Below are 24,506 nucleotides of genomic sequence, written 5' to 3'. Positions count from 1 at the left end.
TCTTCAGGTCTTCATTTTGTTATAAAGGCTTCCGGGTCACATAAAACTTATATTAAGTAAATGTGTATGCTTTTCTCCTTTTAATCTGTCTTTGTCAGTTTTTTTTAATTTTTTTTTTTTTAACGTTTATTTACTTTTGAGACAGAGAGAGACAGAGCATGAACGGGGGAGGGTCAGAGAGAGAGAGGGAGACACAGAATCTGAAACAGGCTCCAGGCTCTGAGCTGTCAGCACAGAGCCCGACGCGGAGCTCGAACTCACGAGCCGTGAGATCATGACCTGAGCCGAAGTCAGACACTTAACCGACTGAGCCACCCAGGCGCCCCTGTCTTTGTCAGTTTAATTTTCAGACCCAGCCAGGGATCTTAAAAGGGTCAAGGAAACCTTTTTCCTCTTCTACAGAGCCTAAGGTAGAGAAAGGTTGATGTTAGTGTGTAAGTATGGCTTTTGTCTAACAGAGTGAACCCCTCAAAAAGATTCCTAGAGAATTTAAAATTCAGAAACAATGTCATTTGGACTAAAAAAGACAGACAGTACAGGGGCGCCTGGGTGGCTCAGTCAGTTAAGCGTCCGACTTCAGCTCAGGTCATGATCTCAGGGTCCGTGAGTTTGAACACCACGTCAGGCTCTGTGCTGACAGCTTGGAGCCTGGAGCCTGTTTCAAATTCTGTGTCTCCCTCTCCCTCTGTCCCTCCCCTGCTCACTCGCTCTCTCTCTCTCTCTCTCAAAAATAAACAAACATTAAAAATAAAATAAAAAAGACAGTACAAAATGAAAAGAGGTTTTTGGGACACACACCCACTTCATGCTCAAATCACTATGGTTTAGGAAATGACTGAACTGCAAACAAAGGATACATTTTATAAAAAAGGAAGGATAATTCAGAGGGCAAAACCAAGAGTATAGAGGATGATTCCTAGGCAATAAAGCTGAGCCCTAATCACAGAAATGATAATATTGGCCTGGCTGGATTTCAGAATTGCTGTGGATCAGTGACTACTGTGTTCCTTACATTTTTCTTTATTTTTGAAAAGGAACGTCCACAGTGGTTATCTTATGCCGTCCACTGTTTCTTATTGGGTGGGCTAGATATGGGAAGAGATAACATACCTCTTTAGTTTGCAGGCCTTCAAAATGAAAGCAATGGTACTCAGGGAACCATACCCAAGGAGCTGTATCCAAACAGCCTTATCTGAACCTGGATCTGATTTAGATGACAGGATCCTAGACCTCAAGCCTGAGCCTGATGCTGTCCTAGATAAGACCCCCTTGAGAAGCGGTAAGTGTGTTTTGCACTTGGGAGGAATGTAAGTAAGTTGTGGCCAGAAGGACTGAGGTGCTTTGAAATATGTCTGCATTTTCTTGACACTCTTCCCAGAAAGAGGTGGGGTCTAATTCCCTTCCCTCTGAATATGGGTTGGCCTTAGTGACTCGCTTCTAACAAATAAAATGCAGTAGAAAGGACACTGATTCTGAATTTAGGTCATAAAAAACAATACGGCTCCCTTCTGGCTCTCTTATTTAGAACAAGTGCTTTTGGAGGCCTATGCTTCTATGTAAGAAGTCTGGCTACTATGAAGCCCCTAGGCTGAGACTACACAGAAATAGAGACAGAGATGTCTGAGGAGCTATTCCAGCTCCTAGCTATTTGGACTTTCCCACCCAAGTGCCAGACATGTGAGTCTAGAAGGAAGCCTCTGAGATAACACAAGACCCATCACACTACAAATACATGAAAGAACTTGTGCAAGAATCACTTAGATCAGCCTAGTCAACACCCAGAACCTTGACACTTTTATGCCATGTTTGTAGTCATTTTGTTCCTTAGCAACAGATAACTGCAACAGCATGCCTGGAGACCCTAGCCTGCATGTTGGAAGGTCAAACTTAGCCTGCCTTTCTATATATACCAACCAAATGACCTCAGACAACATCTTTAGTTCATCCAACTCCTCCTCCTTCTTCCCCCTCCCCCAGACCCACTGAAATATTTGATTTGACCCTGGTAAAAAAATACTTTATGACTTAATACACACAATTACAATGTGATAATTATTATGTTTCAAATTGTATGCCAATCTAACTTTAAGCATTACTTGAAACCACCTATATTTACACACATAGTCCATGCTTCTTACTAGCATATTATTTTAGTTATTTTACAAATACTTTTGAAATGATCAAGTAATGGTAGTCATACGACCTCCTCCGTAACGTAACACTAATTTATAGTGTCTTAAAATGTGGTTATACCTGCAACAGAACTAGAATAATTATCACTAATATATAATAACCACTATTTCCAAGGTCTCTTTATTTTTAAATGCTATGAAGTAAGTTCAGAGAAAATAAATCATCTGCATTTGAATATATACAATTCAATGTGTTTTAGATCACTGGCAGGGAATTTAATGTTCTAGCTCTTAGAAGAAAAAATGGAATTTGATGTTCACAGATTATAAACATGGGTAAGCTCATATTCCACTGAGAAACTAAAACAACTGAGCCAAGAACTAACTGGCTCCAGCAGAACGGAAGAAGTTACTCTGGAACAGGAAGAGCAAGGAGGCCTGAGGTGAAGATAACTTACTCTTAAAATTCTCCATTGTATAAGCATTCCCAAAGAGACATTTTAAGGAAAAAAGCCTTAATTGTCTATGGCTACCAAATAACTAAAACATCCTAAATTATTTAGCAGTTTAATTAACCTTTTCTCACTCTTTCCTAGACTGTCAAATGTTTGATTTCTTTAGTAAGCAAGCACTGAGAAGAAAAAGTCAAATATAATCACAATCAGTTTGAGAAGAAATTTGAAAAAAATAAGCACCCTGCATATTTTTTGTGATTCTTTGACCACTGAGTATTGAATACACACAAAGTTTGAGTAACTAAAAGGAAAGAGAAGGTCAGTATGCAAAAGTCTATTTAACCCACGCAACATGGCTGATTTTAATTATCAGCCTGGGTTATGGGTCCTGATAGCAGAGTCATTTGAAAGAAAAAGTTTCTTTCTTACTCATAGGCAAAAGCTTGGGCCCTAAACAAATTGTGAAATAAATAAAGGTCACTTCCCAAAGAGAATCCATAACTACTTAATTCTTCCTACCTCATGCAAAAGTCCCCATTCTTCAGTAAAACTGTCTTTAACTGTCAGAAGGTACTGAAAAACACTAAATTCATTGAACACTTAAGAATGAATATTTGAGAGCCCCTAACCCTCCCATGAGATAAAAGATTATGAACAATACAATGCAACATAGTGGAAAAAATTCTGGATTCCCCCCCAAAAAATGCCTTTTAAGCTCTACATCAAAAAAAGGTGGCCTTCTACTTACCATTGTATCTCCCAGTACCTAGTACAGGGATAATAAACACATTAGTGAGCACTAAACACTTTACATAAATGAATAAATATTTTGCTTTTATCTCCCTTATAAGAAACTTGCATTCTAGTTCCACTCTACCAGTAACAAGCTACACAACCCTGGGAAAAGTATTTGCTCTCTCAAGCTTTAGATTCCAATATACTGCACAACATAAAATGAGGTGAGGTGAAGACTGAGGAGGATTAGACAGTAAGCCTCAGGAGGGCAACAACTCCGTCTTATTCACCTCTGTAACCCAGTATCTAATAAAGTGGCTATGGTGCATTCAAATATATATTGAATGAAGTTTCTTCTGGCTCTGATTCCAGAATTCTTTATTCATTTGCTTAGATTTGTTTTCTAAGCAAATAGTATATAGTCCAACAGATTTAAGATTCCTTCTCTATACTCATTACCAGTGAAGGCCTTTTAAAACTAGAATACTTCTAAAATCTTCTCTACCTTGCCACACGGTGCTTTGCCTGACTGAAATTATTTATCCCCTGGATGCAGCTTTTAAAAAAGTAAGATCTGGAGGCACCTGGGTGGCTCAGTTAGTTAAGCATCCAACTTCAGCTCAGGTCATGATCTCATGGTTTGTGAGTTCAAGCCCTGCATCAGACTCTGTGCTGACAGCCCAGAGCCTGCAGCCTGCTTCAGATTCTGTGTCTCCCTCTCTCTCTCTGCCCCTCCCCCACTCACACTCTGACTCTCTCTCAAAAATAAACAAACATTAAAAAATATAATAAATAGGGGCGCCTGGGTGGCTCAGTCGGTTGAGCGTCCAACTTCAGCTCAGGTCATGATCTTGCAGTCTGTGAGTTCGAGCCCCACGTCAGGCTCTGTGCTGACAGCTCGGAGCCTGGAGTCTGCTTCCCATTCTGTGTCTCCCTCTCTCTCTGCCCCTCCCCCACTCGTGCTCTGTCTCTCTCTCTCTCTCTGTCAAAAATAAATAAACATTTAAAAAATATATATATAATAAAGAAATAAGTAAATAAAGTAAGATTTGGACAAAGACAGGATGCCACAAGCAATGCAGTTTTCCAGATTCTTCTGAGCTGGCTTTTGCAGTTTAATCTAATTGTGCTACTTAAAAACATTATTAGAAGTACCTGGAATAATAAGGTTAATCCATTTGAAATCCAAAAACGTATTCCACAGTCAAACACAAATGTATTATTATTCTATATGCCCATCCTTCAGCATAAGCGATTGAGAGCTATATACATTTAGTCAGGTTCATGTTTTTCATAGAATGCAACCAACAACTATCAGCAACTCATTATTTGGAGTTCTTTCTGTAGCACTATATAGAAGTTAATATTTAAATTTTTTAATTTTAATTTTATTGATTTTTGAGAGACAGAGAGAGAGAGAAAGTGAGCACGGGTGCATGAGCTGGGGAGGGGCAGAGACAGAGAAGGGAAGAGAGGATCCAAAGCAGGCTCTGCACTGACAACAGCAAGCCCCATGTGGGGCTTGAACTCATAAACCAGGAGATCATGACCTGAACTGGAGATGGACGCTCAACCAACTGAGCCACCCAGGCACCCCTAAAAGCTAATATTTAAAAGGATCTTATGCCTTTGGAACATTATCATCTCCAATTTAGGTGTATCCTTCAAAAAGTTGGCTCAACTCTGCTATCAGGTAGTAATGACTGCAATAAATTCAAGAACTTCAGCTTGAATAAATAATTATGGTTGGCATATTCCCAAATTATCCTCATTATTAAAGTCTAAAAAATAACTTTTGAAATATTAACCCATATCCTCACTAGCAATTTACAGTTTGTACCCAGACAATTAGCATTTACTTTATGTTCATTAAATCAACTATTATGTGCCAGATATTGTTCTAGCCCAACAGCCAGCAAATTTTTTCTATAAAGGGCCAGGCAGCAAATATTTTAGGCTTTACAGGCCATATGGTCTCTATCACAATACTCAACTCCGCTACTGGAACGTGAAAGCAGCCACAGAAGACACACTAATATATGAGCATGACTGTGTTCTAATTCAAGTCTAATTACAAAATCAGGGAGCAGGCTGTTTTTGGCTTACCAACCTCTCTCTATTCCACACCTATGGGGAGACAGTAGTGAAACAAATTTTAAAAATTAATGTTAAGAGACACCTGGGTGGCTCAGTCAGTTGAGTGACCACCTCTGATTTTGGCTTAGGTCATGATTTCACAGTTGTAAGATCGAGCCCACATCAGGCTCCTCACTGAGTGCGAAGCCTGCTTGGGATTCTCTCTCTGCCTCTCTCTGCCCCTCCCGGGCTTGTATGTGCACACGAACACACTCTCTCTCTCTCTAAAAATAAACACTTTTTAAAATTAAAATTAATTATTTACACATGCAAATGCATGCAGCCTATCACATACTGATAAATGCTACAGAGAAAAATAAAGCAGGGTAAAGGAGATAAAGAGAGCCAGGGCCTCACTGATATGGTGACATATGAGACTTACACCTAAAGAAAGAGGAAAAGCCATGCTACCAACATAGGAAAAGCATTTCAAGGAGAGGTAATAGCAAGTATAAGGGCTTTAAAGAAGGAACAACTTGGCATCTTAGAAAAACAGTCACTGAGGCTGAAAGGACATGAGCAGAGGTCATAGGTAATTAGGCCAGACAGGTAAACTGAGAACAGACTCTACAGTTTTTCAGGCCACTGTCAGAACTTTGTCTTTTACTCTGAGATGGAAAGTGACTGGAAGGTTTTGAGCAAAGGAGTGACAATCTAACTTGACTTACTTTTTAGAGGACCATTCTGGAGGTCTGCTGAGAACAGACTATACATAGACAAGGGCAGAAGCACAGAATCAGTCAAAAAGCTAAATGTAATAATCCAAGAAAGAGAGAATGGCAGTTTGACTCTTGGTGGTAGCAGCAGAGATGGTGATCAGATTCAGTATGTATTCTGAAGGTAAAACACCATCAGATATGAGATGTTACAGACAGGCATCAAGGATGATTCCCATGTTTGAGGCTCGAGTAACTGGAAGGATAGTCTCTATATCTTGATATGAGGATGACTGTGGGATGAAGCCTGGGGGAAACATTAGGTTTGAGATGCATGTTAGACATCCACATAGAGATGTTAAGCAAGCAATAGGGTATATAAGTTTGAAGTTAACATACTTTTATGTTATGATTGTTCCCAGTATGTTTGATCTCTCCAAATGGTTACAAAGTCCTTAAGAACAAAAACACCACACTTTCACTTGACTCACAAGTATTATCCTCAAGACTATCTACTCCTAGTTTACACATAGTTCTAGTAAGATTAAATTTCTAGGTTCTGAATTCATAAAAGATAGAAGCAGCAAATTTAAAGTAGGGGGGAAGCAGCTGTAACAGAGATGACAAAGGAATAGAAATTACAAAACTAGAAATATGTAGCATTCTGAAATTATTTACTATAGGAACAAACAGCTGTACATAAATGTCAGTAAATCAGTAGTCCCTGAAGGCCTTTTGTTACAGCACAAAATACTTCTAATTATCTTTTGTTACATTTAGTGAAATTAATTTTTCAATCACATCATACATTTTTAAAATATTACTATTATAAATGGAAGAAATGGTGGAGCACCTAGCTGGCTCAGTAGAGCATGTGACTCTCAATCTCAGGGTTGTGGGTTCGAGCCCCACATTGGGTGTAGAGACTGCTAAAAAATAAAATAAAATCTTGGGGCACCTGGGTGGCTCAATTGGTTAGGTGTCCAACTTCAGCTCAGGTCATGATCTCACGGTTCGTGGGTTTGAGCCCCGCGTCGGGCTCTGTGCTGACAGCTCAGAGCCTGGAGCCTGCTTCAGATTCTGTGTCTCCCTCTCTCTCTGCCCCTCCCCAACTAGCGCTCTGTCTCTCAAAAAATAAAATAAAAACGTTAAAAAAAAAGTAAGTAAATAAGTAAATAAATAAATAAAATCTTAAAAGAAAAAAAAAGGGGGCACCTGACTGGCTCAGTTGGAAAAGCATGCCACTCTTGATCTTGGTAGGGTCAGGAGTTCAAGCCCCACACAGGGTGTGGAGATTACTTAAATAAATAAATAAACTTTTTTAAAAAATTCAAAAATGAAGAAATGGCATGTAAAAGTGTTAATTATTTGAAAATTTCATGTATGCGTTATTCTCACAGGATTTGTTACAAGGGATCAAATGAAATTACATACATAAAAGTCATTTAATAAACATTTATTTTGGATTCACCCTGTGCTGGAAATGATGGATATAAGAAAAAGCAAGCTGTAGGGACGCCTGGGTGGCTCAGTCGGTTGAGCGGCTGACTTCGGCTCAGGTCATGATCTCGCGGTCCGTGAGTTCGAGCCCCACGTCGGGCTCTGTGCTGACAGCTCGGAGCCTGGAGCCTGTTTCGGATTCTGTGTCTCCCTGTCTCTGACCCTCCCCCGTTCATGCTCTGTCTCTCTCTGTCTCAAAAATAAATAAACGTTAAAAAAAAAAAAAAAAAAAAAAAAAGCAAGCTGTCATTCAAGTTCAAGTCTCTTCCTGAGGGATGGAAATATAAACAATTATAACACAATGTGATCAGTGGAATGAACACAGACTCTGAATTAAGGTACCTGGGTTTGAATTTTGCCACCATTATTAGTTCACAGTTTGAAATGCTAATCATTCTTAACTTGACAGTCATTCAAAAACGGGTAGCAGGCCACAGTTGACCTATGAGCAGTAGTCTGCCAACCTCACACATACAAGAATATTGGCGGTGAATATGGTGATCAGAACAGATGATTCTGTTCCCTGGGTAAGATAAGGTTTGGAAGTTGGAGAGACACAGATAATCCAGCTATGTAACTCTCCTCTCTATTCTCTTTGCCTAGCTAACTGCAGCTCATCTTTCAGGTCTCTGTTCCCATGTCACTAACTCCAGAACCTGCACTCTTCCCCTTTCCTATCCCTGAGACTAATCTGATGCTTTACCCTTTTTTTTTTTTTTTACATGTTTATTCATTTTTGAGAGAGAGACAGAAACAGAGAGAGAAGGGGAAAGAGGATCCAAAGCAGGTTCTGTGCTGATAGCAGAGAGCCCGATGCGGGGCTCAAACTCATGAACCGTGAGATCATGACCTGAGCAGAAGTTGGACACTTAACCAACTGAGCCACCCAGGTGCCCCCTGATGCTTTTACTACAGGATTCCAAAGAATCTTACTACAAAGCATTCACATTAAATTGGAATTTCTTGTTTAATAGTCTTTCCTGCTAGATTGTAAATCCACGTAAGTGGGAACCTTTCTACATACTCAACGTGATATCCTGAGCATCTAGACCAGGGCCTGGCACATAGTAAGTGTTAGTTAAAATCCACTGAAATGAACAAATCAAATAGCTGAGTCTCCCCATCTAGCCACAGCTTTTTCAGGAACCTGTGAAAACACAGATCCTTAGGCAGGTTCACTCCTTCCAGGCAGTACTTTACTCTCCCCAACCAGGACATAGGTCAAACTCTTTCTCTCTTAAAACTCCTGTTTCCTTGGCCAGATTTAAGGAATCTCAAGTTAACTCTCCTTGAAACCTCTTCCCTCTTTTCTCTTTCCAACCCTAATGGTGAGCCTCCCCAATTCCTTCTTGTAATCTTGCTGACGTTCCTCCAGCAAGCTAGAAACAGCATCATTTACCAGTTTCCAGAATAGCTAGGGTATTTAATAGGGCACTGAGAAAACATTTTGATGTTTCACTCTAAGTTCTCAGTAAGAAAGGGGAGAAAATAGAGGCAGGGAAGGTAAACAACAGAGAATAGAACAGGAAATTCTAACTTTTGACTAACTGCATTAACAGCTTCTTACTGTAAAACACCTTGGTCCCAGGAGTGGAGAGCAAGTAATAGAGCTGCAGCTCTTTCTGCCACTCCCCCAGCCTCTCTACCAGCACAGGCAGAAATGAAGAGACCCTTTACTCTAGAGCTTCTTCCCATACTCCTATCCCTCATGTGCTTATCCTACAATTTACCTGAGACATCAAGACTAATCTCATTACTAATCTCTTTATGCCACTTACCACAAGAATTCGAGGACTCTGATGTCATCCCAAATCCCCTAACCTCTCATCCCCATATGGCTAGGTACATCCCCTTTTGCGAACTGCTCCCCCTCTCTCCCATCCTTTCTCAATTCCTGCTCTAGCTGAAATCAAATTGCTGAGGCCATTGCTCTTTCTACAGTCTTATCCGTGGTTCCTCCTCTCCCACACTCCTTATACTACTGGGGCCTGAGCAGAAGAGTTAGGTATTCACCTTGTCCCTCACTTCTGCATCCAGATTATTCCTCTTTCTTCCTTCCTAAAAAAAGCCTCCTGTCAGACCATGCCACCACCTCCCACCCCACCGCTGCATTCATCTGGATATGCCCGAGCCACTTCTTAAGCCTCCGAGATTTTAGTTCCTATCTCACTGGACTGTCATAATTGCAAATGATTTAAATGCTCACCTAGATGACTGCTGTGTTATTTGGCCCTCTCATCTCCTTGATCTCCTCACATGCAACAACCCCACCCTTTACCCTACCATGGCCACTCACTCCCTCAGTCAATACCCCGTCCTAGAACTTGCCAACACAGTAACTACAGTCCCTCCATAATCTCTACTTCATCTGCACCCACCCTCCAATCACTATTTCCTATCTTTTCAGGTTGGTCCCTCTAGCACCCCAACTCCAACAATACTTTGACCTCACCAGGACTTATAAATCATTGATCCCACTCCCCTCTCATGTCCTCATCTCCCACCTTAGCTTAGAGTTCAAAGTCCATTATAGCTTAGATTGAGGTCCATTTCCTTGCATGCACCTCAAGAGTCCTGACCCCTCCCTCACTTCATATTTCCCTGGCAAGAACACCCACCCCTATTAAATACAACTCCTTATCAAACAGCTAAACACTTTAGGACACTCAAAAGACAACTAGAAATTTGGAAACTGCCAGGAAACTGGATATTAAAGAATTATTAAATTTTTTTACATGGTAATAATATTTTTTGCAAGTGGCCATATCTCTTAGACATAAAATACGAAATATTTATGCATAAAATATGATGTCTGGGATTGCTTCAAAATAATATGGAAGGGTGGAAATAGGTAAGTGTACAGATAAAACAAGATTGGCTACTAGTTAATATCTGTTGAAACTGTGTACGTGAGATGTACATCTGAGTACATGAGAGCTCTACTTTGTGTATTTAAAGTTTTCCCTAATAACATATTAAAAACAAAAAATACAACTGTCTCACTAATCTGTGTCTATACCAATGCTGCTAAACATGGCTTTGAAATGAAAAGAACAAAAACACACACCCACATAACCATACCAAACAATCTCACTTAAACATTCACAATCACTAACTTCAAATGGTCTGTTGGCTCAACGTGACAATCCTATGACCTTCGCCTTATCCATTTGTTCTCCCACTCCCCTACAGGCCCATTTCATGTTATTTCCTCTCTCAAGTCACCAACACCTCCTCTCCACCTTCACTCCTGGCTGCTGCCCTTCCTTCAATTTCCCAGTGAAATAGGAAGCACTCACTAGCGCTACCCGCATCGGTTCCCATTTGCCTTGTCTTCCCTGTCATTTACTGTGGCAGAGCTGACTGCTCCTGTCTAAGGCCAATGCCTCCACTTGGATACCAGATTCCAAGCCCATTCCCCATTGCCCAGCCATTCCCCATTCCCACCTCTGCATCAGCACTGTTTCCTTCTCTATGGATCCTCTCCATCAGCATTATATAAATACACTCTTATTTCTATTTTATTTTTATTTTTTTATTGAAGTATAATTGACACATGACATTATATTCTTTCAGGTGTGCAATTATTTCTCTCATTTTAAAAGACAACTCTTTAACTCCAATTTCCCCTCCAGCTATGTATCCATTTCTCTGCTCTCCATGACAGCAAAACTCCTAGAAGAAGCTATCTATGCTCACCATCTCCAAATTCCTTTCCTCTTTTTCAAAATCACCCCAATGGGCTTATGGTCCCTGATTATTTCACCAAACCCTCTCCTGCCAAGATTAGCAACAACATGCAAATTTCTAAACGCAATGGTCAATGTTTAGTCTTCATCTTATTTACATATCTGCAATATTGGGGCACATCACACATAGTCTTATTTTGTCTAAACGTTACCCTCTCCAAAACATCTGCTCAATGAGAATAGAGATGTTTGTTTTGTTCACAGTTACCTCTCTAACACCACGAAAGAACAGTGTCTAGCACATGGTACCATATTTCACTGATTCAAAAATGCCTTTGCCCCCATATTTTAACATCTCTGAAATCCAAACACAACTAATGATATCTTTCAATTGTTATGTTTCTTCCAAGTACCTATGACACTACCAAATCAAAATAATCTTTAGTTAAAATCTCTGCTTGTTTTTTTTTTTTTGTTTGTTTTTTAATGTTTACTTATTTTGAAGGAGAGAAAGAGAGAGAGAAGGAGAGAGAATCCCAAGCAGGCTCTTCGCTGCCAGTGCAGAGCCCGATGCAGGCTCTGATCCATGAAATCATGATCCCTGAAATCATGACCTGAGCAGAAATCAAGAGTCAGATGCTTAACCGACTGAGCCACACAGGTGCCCTACTGCTTGAGTTTTTGTACCACTTGAGTATCTAGTGGAGTTCAGACTGAGAACCAGTTCAAACCCCCAAGAAAGGTTTTACCCCTCCTATACAATGCCAGGGTTGAGACATGCCTTCTGTCACTTGCTGTGTGGTGGGTTTATTTCTCATTTACATTCTCATGTAGTTTCCCAGCTTTATGTGGAGTCTCTTACAAACTACCCATCTTGGGCCTATTTCCTTTTTTCAGTAGTACATAAAATAGTGTTGCATCATACAACTGATAGTACCAAAACAGCAATACAAGCATATTATTTACAGAATATGTAATACTCTGTACCTAAATACAAAAAAAAGTGTTAACTAAAAAAGCTAAAAGTGCCTCTGAGGAAAAGGATATAAAGGAGGAAAGGAACTTAAAAAAAAAAAAAATTTAGGGGGCACCTGGGTAGCTCAGTCAGTTAAGCATCCAACTCTTGATTTTGGCTTTGGTCATGATCTCACAGTTCATAAGTTCAAGCCTTGCGTCAGTCTCTGCACTGAAAGTGCAGAGCCTGCTTGGGATTCTCTCTCCCCCTCTCTGCCTCTCCCCTGCTCATGCTCACATTCTCTCTCTCTCTCAAAAAAAAAAAAAAAAAAAAAAAAAAATTAAGATTAAAAACTTTAAAATACAAAATACAAACTGAACTAGTGATAGGAAATTAGTGGTTGTCTGGAGGAAAGGAAAGTGGAGGAGAGAGCATGACAAAGGAAACAAGAAAACTTGTGGAGTGATAGGTATGTTCATTATCTTGACTCTGGTGATAGTTTCACAGCACGTGTCAAAACTACTGTAAATGCATTAGTTTATTCTATGTCGATTACACTTCAAACATAACACCTATTGTTATAAAGTTCATTTATAAAAAACAAGGCAGAGAGAGCCAAAGATTAGAACAGTTGGCACTGTATACAATCACAAAGGATTAGTATCCAAATGTATTAAAAATACCTATCAGTCAGCTTAAAACAAAAACAAAAGCAAAAACAAACAACTCAACTGAAAAATAAGCCATAGCAATTAACAAATAATACAGGAGAGGAAACTTATGAGACAATAAACAAACTGAAATATGCTCAAACTCATAACAATGGAGGAAATGCAAATTAAAACATAAAACAGTATGACACTCATAAGTTCAGCAAAAGTTACAAAGACTCAATAAAATCCAGGATTGGCATAGAGCAAAATAAATTCTTATATACTACTGAGGGGTGTATAAACTGAAACAACTTCTTTGGAAAACATTTTGATGATACCTAGAAAGCTGAACCTGCACAAACCTTAAGACCAGAAACTCTACTCTCACTCATTAGCATAAGAAAACATATAGAAAGTACACACTACATTATTTGTAATGGTTAAAAATTGATAAAAAGGGTAAAAATTATTGGCAACCTGAATGTTATTAACAGGTAAAAAAATTTTTTTAATGTACAGCCATATAACTAAACACAGAAAACTTAAATTAAGGCTACAATAAGGAACAAGAATCAAAAACCATCCTGAGCAAGAAAAACAAATTGCCCAAAGATAAGCACAATATGATGCTGCATTTATAAAGTTTAAAAATTAAAATACTGTTTTCTATTTATAAAATACTGTTTTATAATTTAATACTGTTTTCTAAGAAGCCACAGAAAAGACACATTGTCATCTGACAAACCACTAAGAAAAAGCTCTGCCAAAAAAAAAAAAGAAAAGAAAAAGCTCTGCCAGTTAAACTATAATCGGTTGTAAAAACACATCACAAATGCAAAGATTAAATGGGGTGCTGGAGAAATATGCATCTTAGAACCAATGAAATACTCTTCTGTACAGTTTGTGTACATATACATAGTGAAAATTTTAAAAGCATGCAAGGGATTGTCACTGAATATGTTACAGTGGCTACCGCTGGGGAAGGAAGGAGGGCAACGTAATTTCCATGTTTTCTTAAAAACAAAAAATCGGATGTCTAAATTGTGGTCTTTAAATACCACTTCTCAATAAAAGAAATCAGGGCTCCTTAGAGAAATGGCTGATTGTAGGTTTATAGAAGGAAATAAACAGATGAACCTGGGATATTTTCTTGTGTCTAAAAGCAAGAAACCTATAAACAACTATTGGAGACTTACTAAAAGAACACAGAGCCGACTTAAACGGGTCCCAGTACACCAAAATAGGACAATGTGAACACCAGTAAGAATAATGTCTATAGTGCCTGCAACACATTAAATACATAAAAATCCACTGACTCATAATCATACTCTAAAACAAAAAACTCATTGGTCACTTTTGGACGTTAGTAGGGCACTAATTCATATTTCATTACTCTAAACACTGATGAAGAAAAAGAACCAAAGCATTTGTTTCACCTCTTCTGTATAAACCATATTTCAGAGTAATCAAAGAGTTAACAAAGGAAAATTCTTCATTATAGAAGGATTCCAGCTCACAAACACAGAATAATAATAGCATCAGAAAATCACTATTTTGCAAGCCTTAATCAAAGAATGGATCTAGGCAAAAATCATCAGTGGCTGCAAAAACCATTAGATAAAAGGCTCATGGAAAACTTTTAGAAAAAGATGGATCATGTTGACAGAACCCAAAGCCACTGATCAAAAGGGAGAGGGAAGGATAGATGTTAGCAAGAATGGAAAAAATATTAATTGCTGAAGCTAGATGAGGATACATGGGAGTTCATTATATTCTTTCCACACATGTGTAATGTTGAAAATTTCCATAATAAAAAAAGTCAGTTTGAAAAAAAGATATTAAGCAAACTGCAATAATTAAGATGAGACAAAGCACTGAGGTGAGCACACAGATGTTTCTATATTATTCTCTATTTTTAATCTGTGCATTTGAAATACTTCACAGGAAGCAAGATTTAAAGTAAAACTAAAATACCAAACAATAAAAACAGAGTGGGGTGGAGAGAAGGAATGTGATTTAAAGCATTCTAAGGTTCTTGTATTGCTCAGGAAGGCAGAGATCACTGTGTACACATGTTAAAAATTGAAGGATTAATTGCTAAAGAGAAATACAATGTTCAACTTGAAAATAAATAAAAGAAAAACAGGATCTCTCTATATATGTGTAACAAGGCAAATAAGATGAAAAGTTTAAAAAAAAGTATAAACTAAAATGGCATACCTAAGTCTAAAAGTATCAGTAATCATACTAAATAAGATGAAACTTATCAAAAGATAGACTATCAAATTGTTTTCTTTTTAAATCCAACTATGTATAGGTTACCAACATATGCTTAAAGTAAAGTGAGCCAGAAAATCAAAAGGAAAATTAAAATATATGCTATACAAATATTAATCTAAAGAAATCTCAATATTATTAATATTAATATCAGACACAATAAGATTTAAAGAAGCAAAACTCATTAACCACAGTCTTCAGGAGAGAGCCCACAGGATTCATCACAAGAAAACCCTTTATTTCTGGAGTAAGAAATCTCTCCCTGCCATGCACAGATATTTTAAAAGTGGGTCCAGGGCGCCTGGGTGGCTCAGTCGGTTGGGCATCTGACTCTTAATTTCAGCTCAGGTCATGATCTTGGTTCATGAGTTTGAGCCCTGCATTGGGCTCTGTGCTGACAGTGTGGAGCCTGTTGGGATTCTCTCTCTCCCTCTCTCTGGCCCCCCCCTCAAACGCTCTCAAAAATTAACAAACTTTAAAAAATAATAACAAAAATAATAATAAAAAGTGGGTCCAAGTATTTGGAACAAAAATGTCCTTCCTGAGATCCTGCCATTTCCCACAACATGGATGAACTTAGAGGACATTATGCTAAGTGAAATAAGCCAGAAACAAACAAAACCCTGCATGATCTTACTTATACGTGGAATCTAAAGAAGTCAAATACATAGAAGCAGGGGCACCTGGGTGGGTCAGTCAGTTAAGCATCCAATTTTGGCTCAGGTCATGATCTCAGAGGCTGTGAGTTTGAGCCCCACATTGGGCTCCACACTGACAGTGTGGAGCCTGCTTGGAACACTCTCTCTCTCTCTCTCTCTCTCTCTCTCTCTGTCCCTCTAACTTGTACTTTCTCTCAAAATAAATAAACTTAAAAAAAATACATAGAACCAGAAAATAGAAGGTGGTTACCAAAAGCAGAAAAGTGGGGGAAATGGGACAGATGTTAGTCAAAGGGTACAAAGTTGCAGTAATACAGAATGAATAAGCTCAGAGATCTAATGTACAGCATGATGATTAGAGTTAATAACACCATACTGAATACCAGAAATTTGCCAAGAGAGATTCCAGGTACTCACATCTCACACACACACACACACACACACACACACACACACACAAGGTAATTATGTGAGAAAATATGTTAGTGACTGGTAATCATTTCACTGTCTATATGTATATCAAAACATCATGATGGGGGCACCTGGATGGCTCAGTCAGTTAAGCGCCCAACTCTGGATTACAGCTCAGGTCACAATCTCACAGTTCATGGGTTTAAGGCCTGCATCAGGCTCTGAGCTGACAGTGCAGAGCCTACTTGGGATTCTCTGTCTCCCTCTCTTTCAGCCTCTCTTTCTCTCTCAAAAATAAACATTAAAAAAAAGAAGAAATGTAGAAATTTAAAAAATCATGATGGACACCTTAAATGTACACAATTTTTATTTTTAAAATGAATTAAAAATTTTAAATCAGCATGATCTTCCCTAGGATCCAGAACTCCTTCCCCTTCCTTCCCTCCCAACACTCACACCCTCACCTCCAGAATCCGCCTGCTGTTTATCAGTCCTAACCTGTTCAGGTACTTTATCCCTGTTTATGCTGTCCATCAAAAGAAGCCCCAGACTTTCAGACCTCTCACCTCCCATATTCTAATCCCCACACAGTTGTACACATCCCCTGCTCTGTCCCCATGTGCCACACACCTCTCTCCAAATTCTGAGACTCTTCCACTGTGCCCTACATTTTCAACTTCTACTCAACATTTCCCTCAACTTCTTATTCTAATTAAAAACTAGTTCTCCTTGGGGCGCCTGGGTGGCGCAGTCGGTTAAGCGTCCGACTTCAGCCAGGTCACGATCTCTCGGTCCGTGAGTTCGAGCCCCGCGTCAGGCTCTGGGCTGATGGCTCGGAGCCTGGAGCCTGTTTCCGATTCTGTGTCTCCCTCTCTCTCTGCCCCTCCCCCGTTCATGCTCTGTCTCTCTCTGTCCCAATTAAAAAAACAAAAAACAAAAAAACTAGTTCTCCTCTGAGGCCATACTCCCTTTGCACCCCTTAAGTGGTGAAAGTTCTCCTTCCCACACCTTTCATACCACTGGACCTAGGAGTAAGGAAATTGCCCTCCTTGCTCCGCACTGATGCTTCCAAATCAGTCTCCTCTCTTCCCTACCTCCACTTTGAATATCATGTGAAAACTCTATTACCCATTACCTGGCTGTCATGGTTAATTTTATGTGTCAACTCAACTGGATCATGAGGTACCCAGATATCTGGGGTAAAGACCATACCTGGATGTGTCAGTGAGGGTGTTTTGGATAAGAATAGCATATGAAGTGGCAGACTGAGTTAAGCAGATGGCCCTCCCCAGTGTGGATGGGTATGAATAAAAATGGTAGAGGAAGAGAGAATTCATTCTCTGTCTCTGCCTGTACTGAGTTGGACTACTGAGCTGAACTTCTATCAGTCTTCTGCCCTTGGACTGGAACTTACACCACGGTGTTCCTGATTCTCAGGCCTTTAATCTTGTACTGGAATTTACACCACCAACTTTCCTGGGTCTCCAGCTTACAGACCTCAGATCATGGGACTTCTCAGCTCCCATAATTATGTGAGCCAATCCTTATAATAAATCTGATTCTAGATATATACAGATACAAATGTAGATATATAGATATAGATGAGAAAAAGAAAGATCCTACAGGTTCTTTTTCTCTGGAGAACCCTAACACTGTGACTCTCCACAACACAGATCCTATCTTAAGTCTCAGTGATTTCACACAGATGATCTAATACTCCATCTCTCTGAATTCCTATTTCACATCTCTGAATCCCTTGATTCCAAGGATTTTGTCCTTCACCCATGCAGCCCAGGCATGATAACACCCCCATGATCTCAATTTTTATATCCTACTGTCTGACCACGACCTACTATTTTTATAGCTCTCTCACATACCCAAATTCCAACATCTTTTGATCTCAATGAGACCTTCAATTCATTGATTATATCATCTTTTCACCATCTTTTAGCCACTTCATGGCCTCCTTTCCTCCTCACCTGGTTTAAATTCTGTAATTTATTTATTATTTTTTTTTAATTTTTTTTTTAACGTTTATTTATTTTTGAGACAGAGAGAAACAGAGCATGAATGGGGGAGGGGCAGAGAGAGAGGGAGACACAGAATCTGAAACAGGCTCCAGGCTCTGAGCCATCAGCACAGAGCCCGACTCGGGGCTGGAACTCACGGACCGCGAGATTGTGACCTGAGCTGAAGTCGGACGCTTAACCGACTGAGCCACCCAGGCGCCCCTAAATTCTGCAATTTAAACCAGTATATTATCATAACCACCCCCTTGCACATATGCTCTATTCCCTTGACCCTCTCATGTTTTATTCCACTATCTTGGTAAAAACCCATCCCTGGTTAAATTCACTCCAAACATAAACCCCTGCAGCTCAATGTGGCTGCAAGAACAAAAACATACTGACTAATCTCATTTTAAATTCATGACCACAAACCTCAAGGGGCCCTTAATGCCACCTGAAAATCTTACACTATTTCCCTGCTGTGGCCGGCCATTCTCCCACTCGCTTGAACATTTCACACCTTCCCCCCTCCACAAACCTCCATCATTTCCTTCATATCCTCTCAGCTGAGTACTTGATTCCCAATTCATTGAGAATATTAAAACAATCAGAAGAAAACTTCCACAAACATCTACCACCAAATCAATCCACCTACTTGATGGACAGGTCTGAGATATATTTTGAAGATAAAATCAGTAAGATTTGGATACAGATCTGATGTGAGGTATGAGGAAGAGAAAATCAAAGATGACTTCTAAGTCTTTGCTCAAATATTACTTTCTCAACAAGGCCCTCCCTAACTACCCTTCAGTGTCTGTCTGTCTGTCTGTCTCTCTCTCTCTCTCTCTCACACACACACACACACACACACACACACACACACACACAGTCACATGTTCATAAAGTGTCCCTATCTCCTTCCTTGTTTTTTATTTGGGTGGGTTTTTTTTAATACCAATCATCACCAACTGAAATACTAAACATTCTACTTCTTTGCTTAACATCTGCCTTCCCCTACTAATATATAAGCTACACGCAGGCAAGGATTTTTTACCTTAATTCACTCTTGTGTATCAGAGAGTAGACACTCAATAAAATTTTGTTAAAGAAACGAAATGTCTCTGGCATGAGCAAATGGATAAATAATGATGTCATCTACACAGAAAAAGAATACCTTTAGGGTGGGAAGAATCACAGTCTCTGTACAAAGAAGCTTGTAATCAATCTAGTGAGAGAAAGAATGAGACATACATTTCAACACATTAAGATTCTATAATTTGTTAAATCTGCAATAAAAGCAAAACTGAAGAATATTCTATGATTCCATTTTTATCAAAAGTGTATGCTTTTATATGTACATACATACTTGCACATACACACAGCAGATACATATATGTTTCTGCTCTACAGAAAAAATTCTGGAAGGGAAAATACCAAACTGTTAGCCTGTGAGGTAAAAAAGGTAATATGTATGGGGAATGAGACTGAAGAGGCAGCAAAGAGACTTTTGCTATTCACTTTACATGTTTTACAACAGGCATATTACTTTTGTAATTTAAAGAAGAAGAGAAGGAAAACATGTTCTTCCCAAAAGGAAAAAATATATATATTTTACAGAGGATTAATACCCAGTGTAAAAAACTTCCATAAAACAAAAGAAAAACAATTTAAAAATGGACAAAGTATATAAAAAGGCAATTGACAAAGAAATATAGTCAATGGGGACACCTGGGTGGCTCAGTCAGTTCAGTGTCAGACTCTTGGTTTTGGCTCTGGTCATGATCTCAGTTTGTGGGTTCAAGCCCCACGTTGGGCTCTGCACTCACAGTGCAGAGCCTGCTTCGGATTCTCTCTCTCTCCCTCTCTCTCTCTGTTCCTCCCCCCGCTGTCTCTCTCTCTCTCAAAATAAATAAACAAACATTCTAAAAATTGTTTAAAAAAAAGAAATATAGTCAATGAAGATATACAACATATTCAGCCTTATGTTTAATCAGGGGAAAAAATGCTTTAATTCATCAGGTAACAGCCAATGGTGTATGTGCATAAGCTCATTATCTACTTTTGGTGGGAATATAAACTGGAAACTCTTATTTTAAAGTAATTTAGTGAGCAGGGACACCTGGGTGGCTCAGTTAGTTAAGCGTCTGACTTCAGCTCAGGTCATGATCTCACAGTTTGTGAGTTGGAGCCCCGCATCAGGCTCTGTGCTGACAGCTCAGAGTCTGGAGCCCATAGTCTCCCTTTCTCTCTGCCACTCCCCCACTTGCATTGTCTCTCTCTCTCTCAAAAATAAATAGACATGAAAAAAACTGAAAGTAATTTAGTGAGCGAAAAAGTAAAAAATGTTATAATCCAAAGAATAAATTCCATGAGTCCATAATGATGCAAATAAATTAAATAAATAAATGGGGAATAAAGTACAAGTCTCCTTACAGAAAATTTCTAATTAATAAATGTAGGAATAATGAGAGAAATAGAAAATAACCATTAGAATGCCACAATAATAACTGGTATAGGAATGCTAAAATTAATAGGTGGAACTTTTATTTTTTTTTAATGTTTTATTTATTTTTGAGACAGAGAGAGACATAGCATGAATGGGGGAGAGTCAGAGAAGAAGACACAGAATCTGAAGCAGGCTCCAGGCTCCACTCTGTTGAGTGTCTGACTCTTGATTGCGGTTCAGGTCATGATTTCGTGGTTCATGAGATCGAGCCACAGAGCCTGCTTGGGATTCTCTCTCTCTGCCCCTCCCCCTTCTTAAAAATAAGTAAATAAACTTAGGGGTGCCTGAGTGGCTCAGTCAGTTAAGCATATAGCTCTTGATTTCCACTCAGGTCATGATCTTACAGTTCATGCCCCTTGTCAGGCTCTGTGTTGCTGGTGCAGAGCCTGCTTGGGATTCTCTCTCTCTCCCTCTCTCTCTCAAAATAAATAAATAAACTCAAAAAAAAAAAAAAATCAGACAAACCTATATTTAGGGATGTTCTAAAAAATATCTGACCAGTACTCTTCAAAGAGTCAAGACAGTGAAAAAGACAAGAAAAAAACAGAAACTGTCACAGATTGCAAGACTCTAAAGACACATGCTGGCTAACTGTAACACGGGATCTTGGGTTGGATCCTGGAACTTTTTAGGACATTAGTGGAAAAACTGGGGAGATCCAAATAGTTATATAATTTAATACTATTGTACCAATGTTAATTTCTTAGCGTTGATAAATGTACTGTGGTTATGAAAGATGTTAACATTAGGGAAAGCTGGGGGAAGAGTATATGGGAACTCTCTGTACTATCTTTATTCTTCTGCAAACCTAAAATTATTTCAAACTAAAAAGGTTTTTTTTTAAAAGCAGTTGGCATAATTCACCAGAACTTTTAGAAGAATATACCCTTTTGTACCCTTTTACCCAGCATTTCACTTCTAGCAATCCAGAGAAACACTCACATAGGTCCAAAAAGAATTTTATAAAAAAGTGTTCACTGAAGCATTGTTAGAAAATTGCAAGGGATACACATACATATACACACACATACATGTATATATATCCATCAATTGAGAAATGATTACATAAAATGGCATATGCATATTATGGAATAAACACCATGAAGAATAAAATGGATCTGCACATAACAATGTGAAAAAAAAATCTCCAAGATATATTAAGAGTAAGTTACAGGGGCGCCTGGGTGGCTCAGTCAGTTAAGCGTCTGACTCTTAATTTCAGCTTAGGGCATGATCTTGCGGTTCCTGAGTTCAAGACCCATGTGGGGCTCCAAGCTGACAGTGCAGAGCCTGCTTGGGAATCTCTCTCTCTCTCTCTCTCTCTCTCTCTCTCTCTGTGTGTGTGTGTGTGTGTCTGCCCCTTCCCTATGCTTGTTTTACTTCTGTACTGTTTAATTTTGTTTAAAATTTAACAAAGCTTTAAAATTTTCATGTGCATTTTTTAAAGTACACTATGACAAGTGCTATTATGAAAAGTATGTAACAGATTTCAAAGCTCAAAAGGAGGGGTGTTTAGTCTGCCTGAGAGACTGCAGGAAGGAGAGTCACCAATGGATTTAGAAGGCATTCCAGGCAGAGTTTATGGAATGGGCAAAGGCACAGAAACATCACAAAAGGCAGGAGGGTTCAGAGCTGAAGCATATAGAACATAAAGCTTGGGAGTACAGGGGGAGAGTGACTTAGGAGGGATCTGAATAATCACCGGTCCCTGAAAGCCTACACTTCCCTTTGTTACCTTTCCCAAGAAAATAACCAAATTTAGACTTGCATACAGCTTTCAGTATATTCTGCTTAAAACTACTGCCCCACTCCAAATCATGACATAGTGAAATGAAATACTCCAAACCTGTCAGAGTATATTCATCAGTTCAAGATGGTACAATCCTGCCAGGAGGGTAATTCTAAACTAATTACTTTGATTTCCTATTCTCACCTATCTTCTTTTGACCAGCCCATAAAGCCATGTTACAATAAACATAAAAATAATACATCAATCACATACAGGTATCCCTTGCTTTCCGAAAGTTCACCTTACACCACTTCACTTTTACAAAAGATCTACATTAGTACCTGTTTCCACTAACTGAAGGAAATCCAAAGAGGATTTTCACTTTCACAAAAAAGGCAAGGGGCACCTGGCTGGCTCAGTCAAAAGAGCATGCAACTCTTGACCTCGGGGGTCATGAGCTCGAGCCCCACATTGGGTGGTGCAGAGATTACTTAAATAAATAAACTTCTAAAAAAGGCAAAAAGCAAAAATAGCTTTCAGTATTTATTTTGCAGCAAGCTCTTATAGAAGCTGTGCACACCCCACACGCTGAGTGGTGCCCCCAAGCTCCCTCCCTGGGAACTACACTCAGCATCTCAACATCAAAGTTGCAACAGCTTTGAACTGTGTCTGTGAGCATCTGTGCTTTATCTCAATTTATTTTGTGCATCCAATAGCAAGACGTGTCCTAAGGTAGCAGAAAAGCCTAAGAGGTTATTTTTTGGGTCTGGGAATGCTCAAAAAATTGTCCATATAAATTAATGGTAAACATTTCTTCACTTTATGCCATTTAGACTTACAAAAAGTTTCATAGCTCTACTTTCAGATACCTGGGGAAACCCATACCAGTAAATATAAAAAGAAGGTTTCCCTGACCCAGTTTTCAAAAAGTTTTGATTGCAGCATTTACAACAAATGTCTCATAATAGGGAAGAATGAAGAAAGATGATCTAAATCCCAGACATAACTAAATGGCACTACTACTTTATAGTTCTTAGGAATAAATTAAACATTGATGATATTCTGATTCTTGCCAAAGACAAACTGATTTTTACATAAGTGTTTCTAATCTTAATTTGGGGACATCAATTAAAAGCAAAGTATCGACACTGACATAGTCAAAACTTTATTGACAACAAAGGTTTTGTTGCCTCTGCAGTCCTATTGCAAAAGCTAGGCAAAGTCCCCTTCCAATTAAGGCCCCAAGTAGCAAAAATACTTGTAACTATATTATTAGCTAAAAATATTTACTGAGGTGCATACTATGTGCACTCACTGAACTGTTTCATGCCCATTAAAATTCAATGATCAGAACTCAATAAAAAGACAATCCAATGAAAAACGGGGCAAAGGACTTGACAGTTCTCCAAAAGACACACAAATGATCAACAAGCAAATGAAAGGATGTTCAATATCAGTAGTCACTAAGGAAATTCAAATAAAATTCATAATAAGGTATCCTTTCACAGCTAAGATGGCTACAATAAAAAAGAAAAGAAAAGAAAAGAAAAGAAAAGAAAAGAAAAGAAAAGAAAAGAAAAGAAAAAGAAAAAAAGAAAGGAAGATTGCAACTGTTGACAAAGATGCAGAGAACTGGATCCCTCAAACATTGCTGCTAGGAATGTAAAATGGTGCAGCCACTGGGCTGTACCTCAAAAAGTTGGACCTGTATGGCAGTTCCTCAAAAAGTTAATCATAAAAATTCTCTGTGACCCAGCAATTCCATTCTCCACTACAAACCCAAAACAACGGAAGACAGATATGCAAACACTGGTGTATGGATGTTCATAACAGCATTATTCACAACAGCCAAAAAGTGAGAATGACACAACTGTCCATCAACAGATAAAAGGATAAACAAAACATGATACATCCATACAATGGAACTGTATTCAGCTATAAAAAGGAGCAAAGTACTGATACATGCTACAACATGGATAAAACTCAAAAACATCATGCTAAGTA

At 38.9% G+C, this 24,506-nt stretch overlaps 1 protein-coding gene across 3 annotated transcripts in view; it reads right to left on the bottom strand.

Moving 5' to 3' along the window:
• SPATS2 (spermatogenesis associated serine rich 2) overlaps window positions 1–24,506 on the bottom strand; it is a 149,901-nt gene that overhangs the window by 117,466 nt on the left and 7,929 nt on the right. Inside the window, exon 3 of one of the 3 annotated variants that reach the window (XM_042946429.1) lies at window positions 19,442–19,492. The exons of the other annotated variants lie outside the window; for them this stretch is intronic. The gene's annotated coding sequence lies outside the window, so the exon portion shown is untranslated. The remainder of the gene's footprint in view (window positions 1–19,441; window positions 19,493–24,506) is intronic. 3 annotated transcript variants of the gene reach the window in all.

Source organism: Panthera leo, chromosome B4, assembly GCF_018350215.1.
Source record: "Panthera leo isolate Ple1 chromosome B4, P.leo_Ple1_pat1.1, whole genome shotgun sequence".
NCBI lineage: Eukaryota > Metazoa > Chordata > Mammalia > Carnivora > Felidae > Panthera > Panthera leo.
Note: the sequence above shows the minus strand (reverse complement) of the source record. Positions and strands in the feature narration are given on the sequence as shown.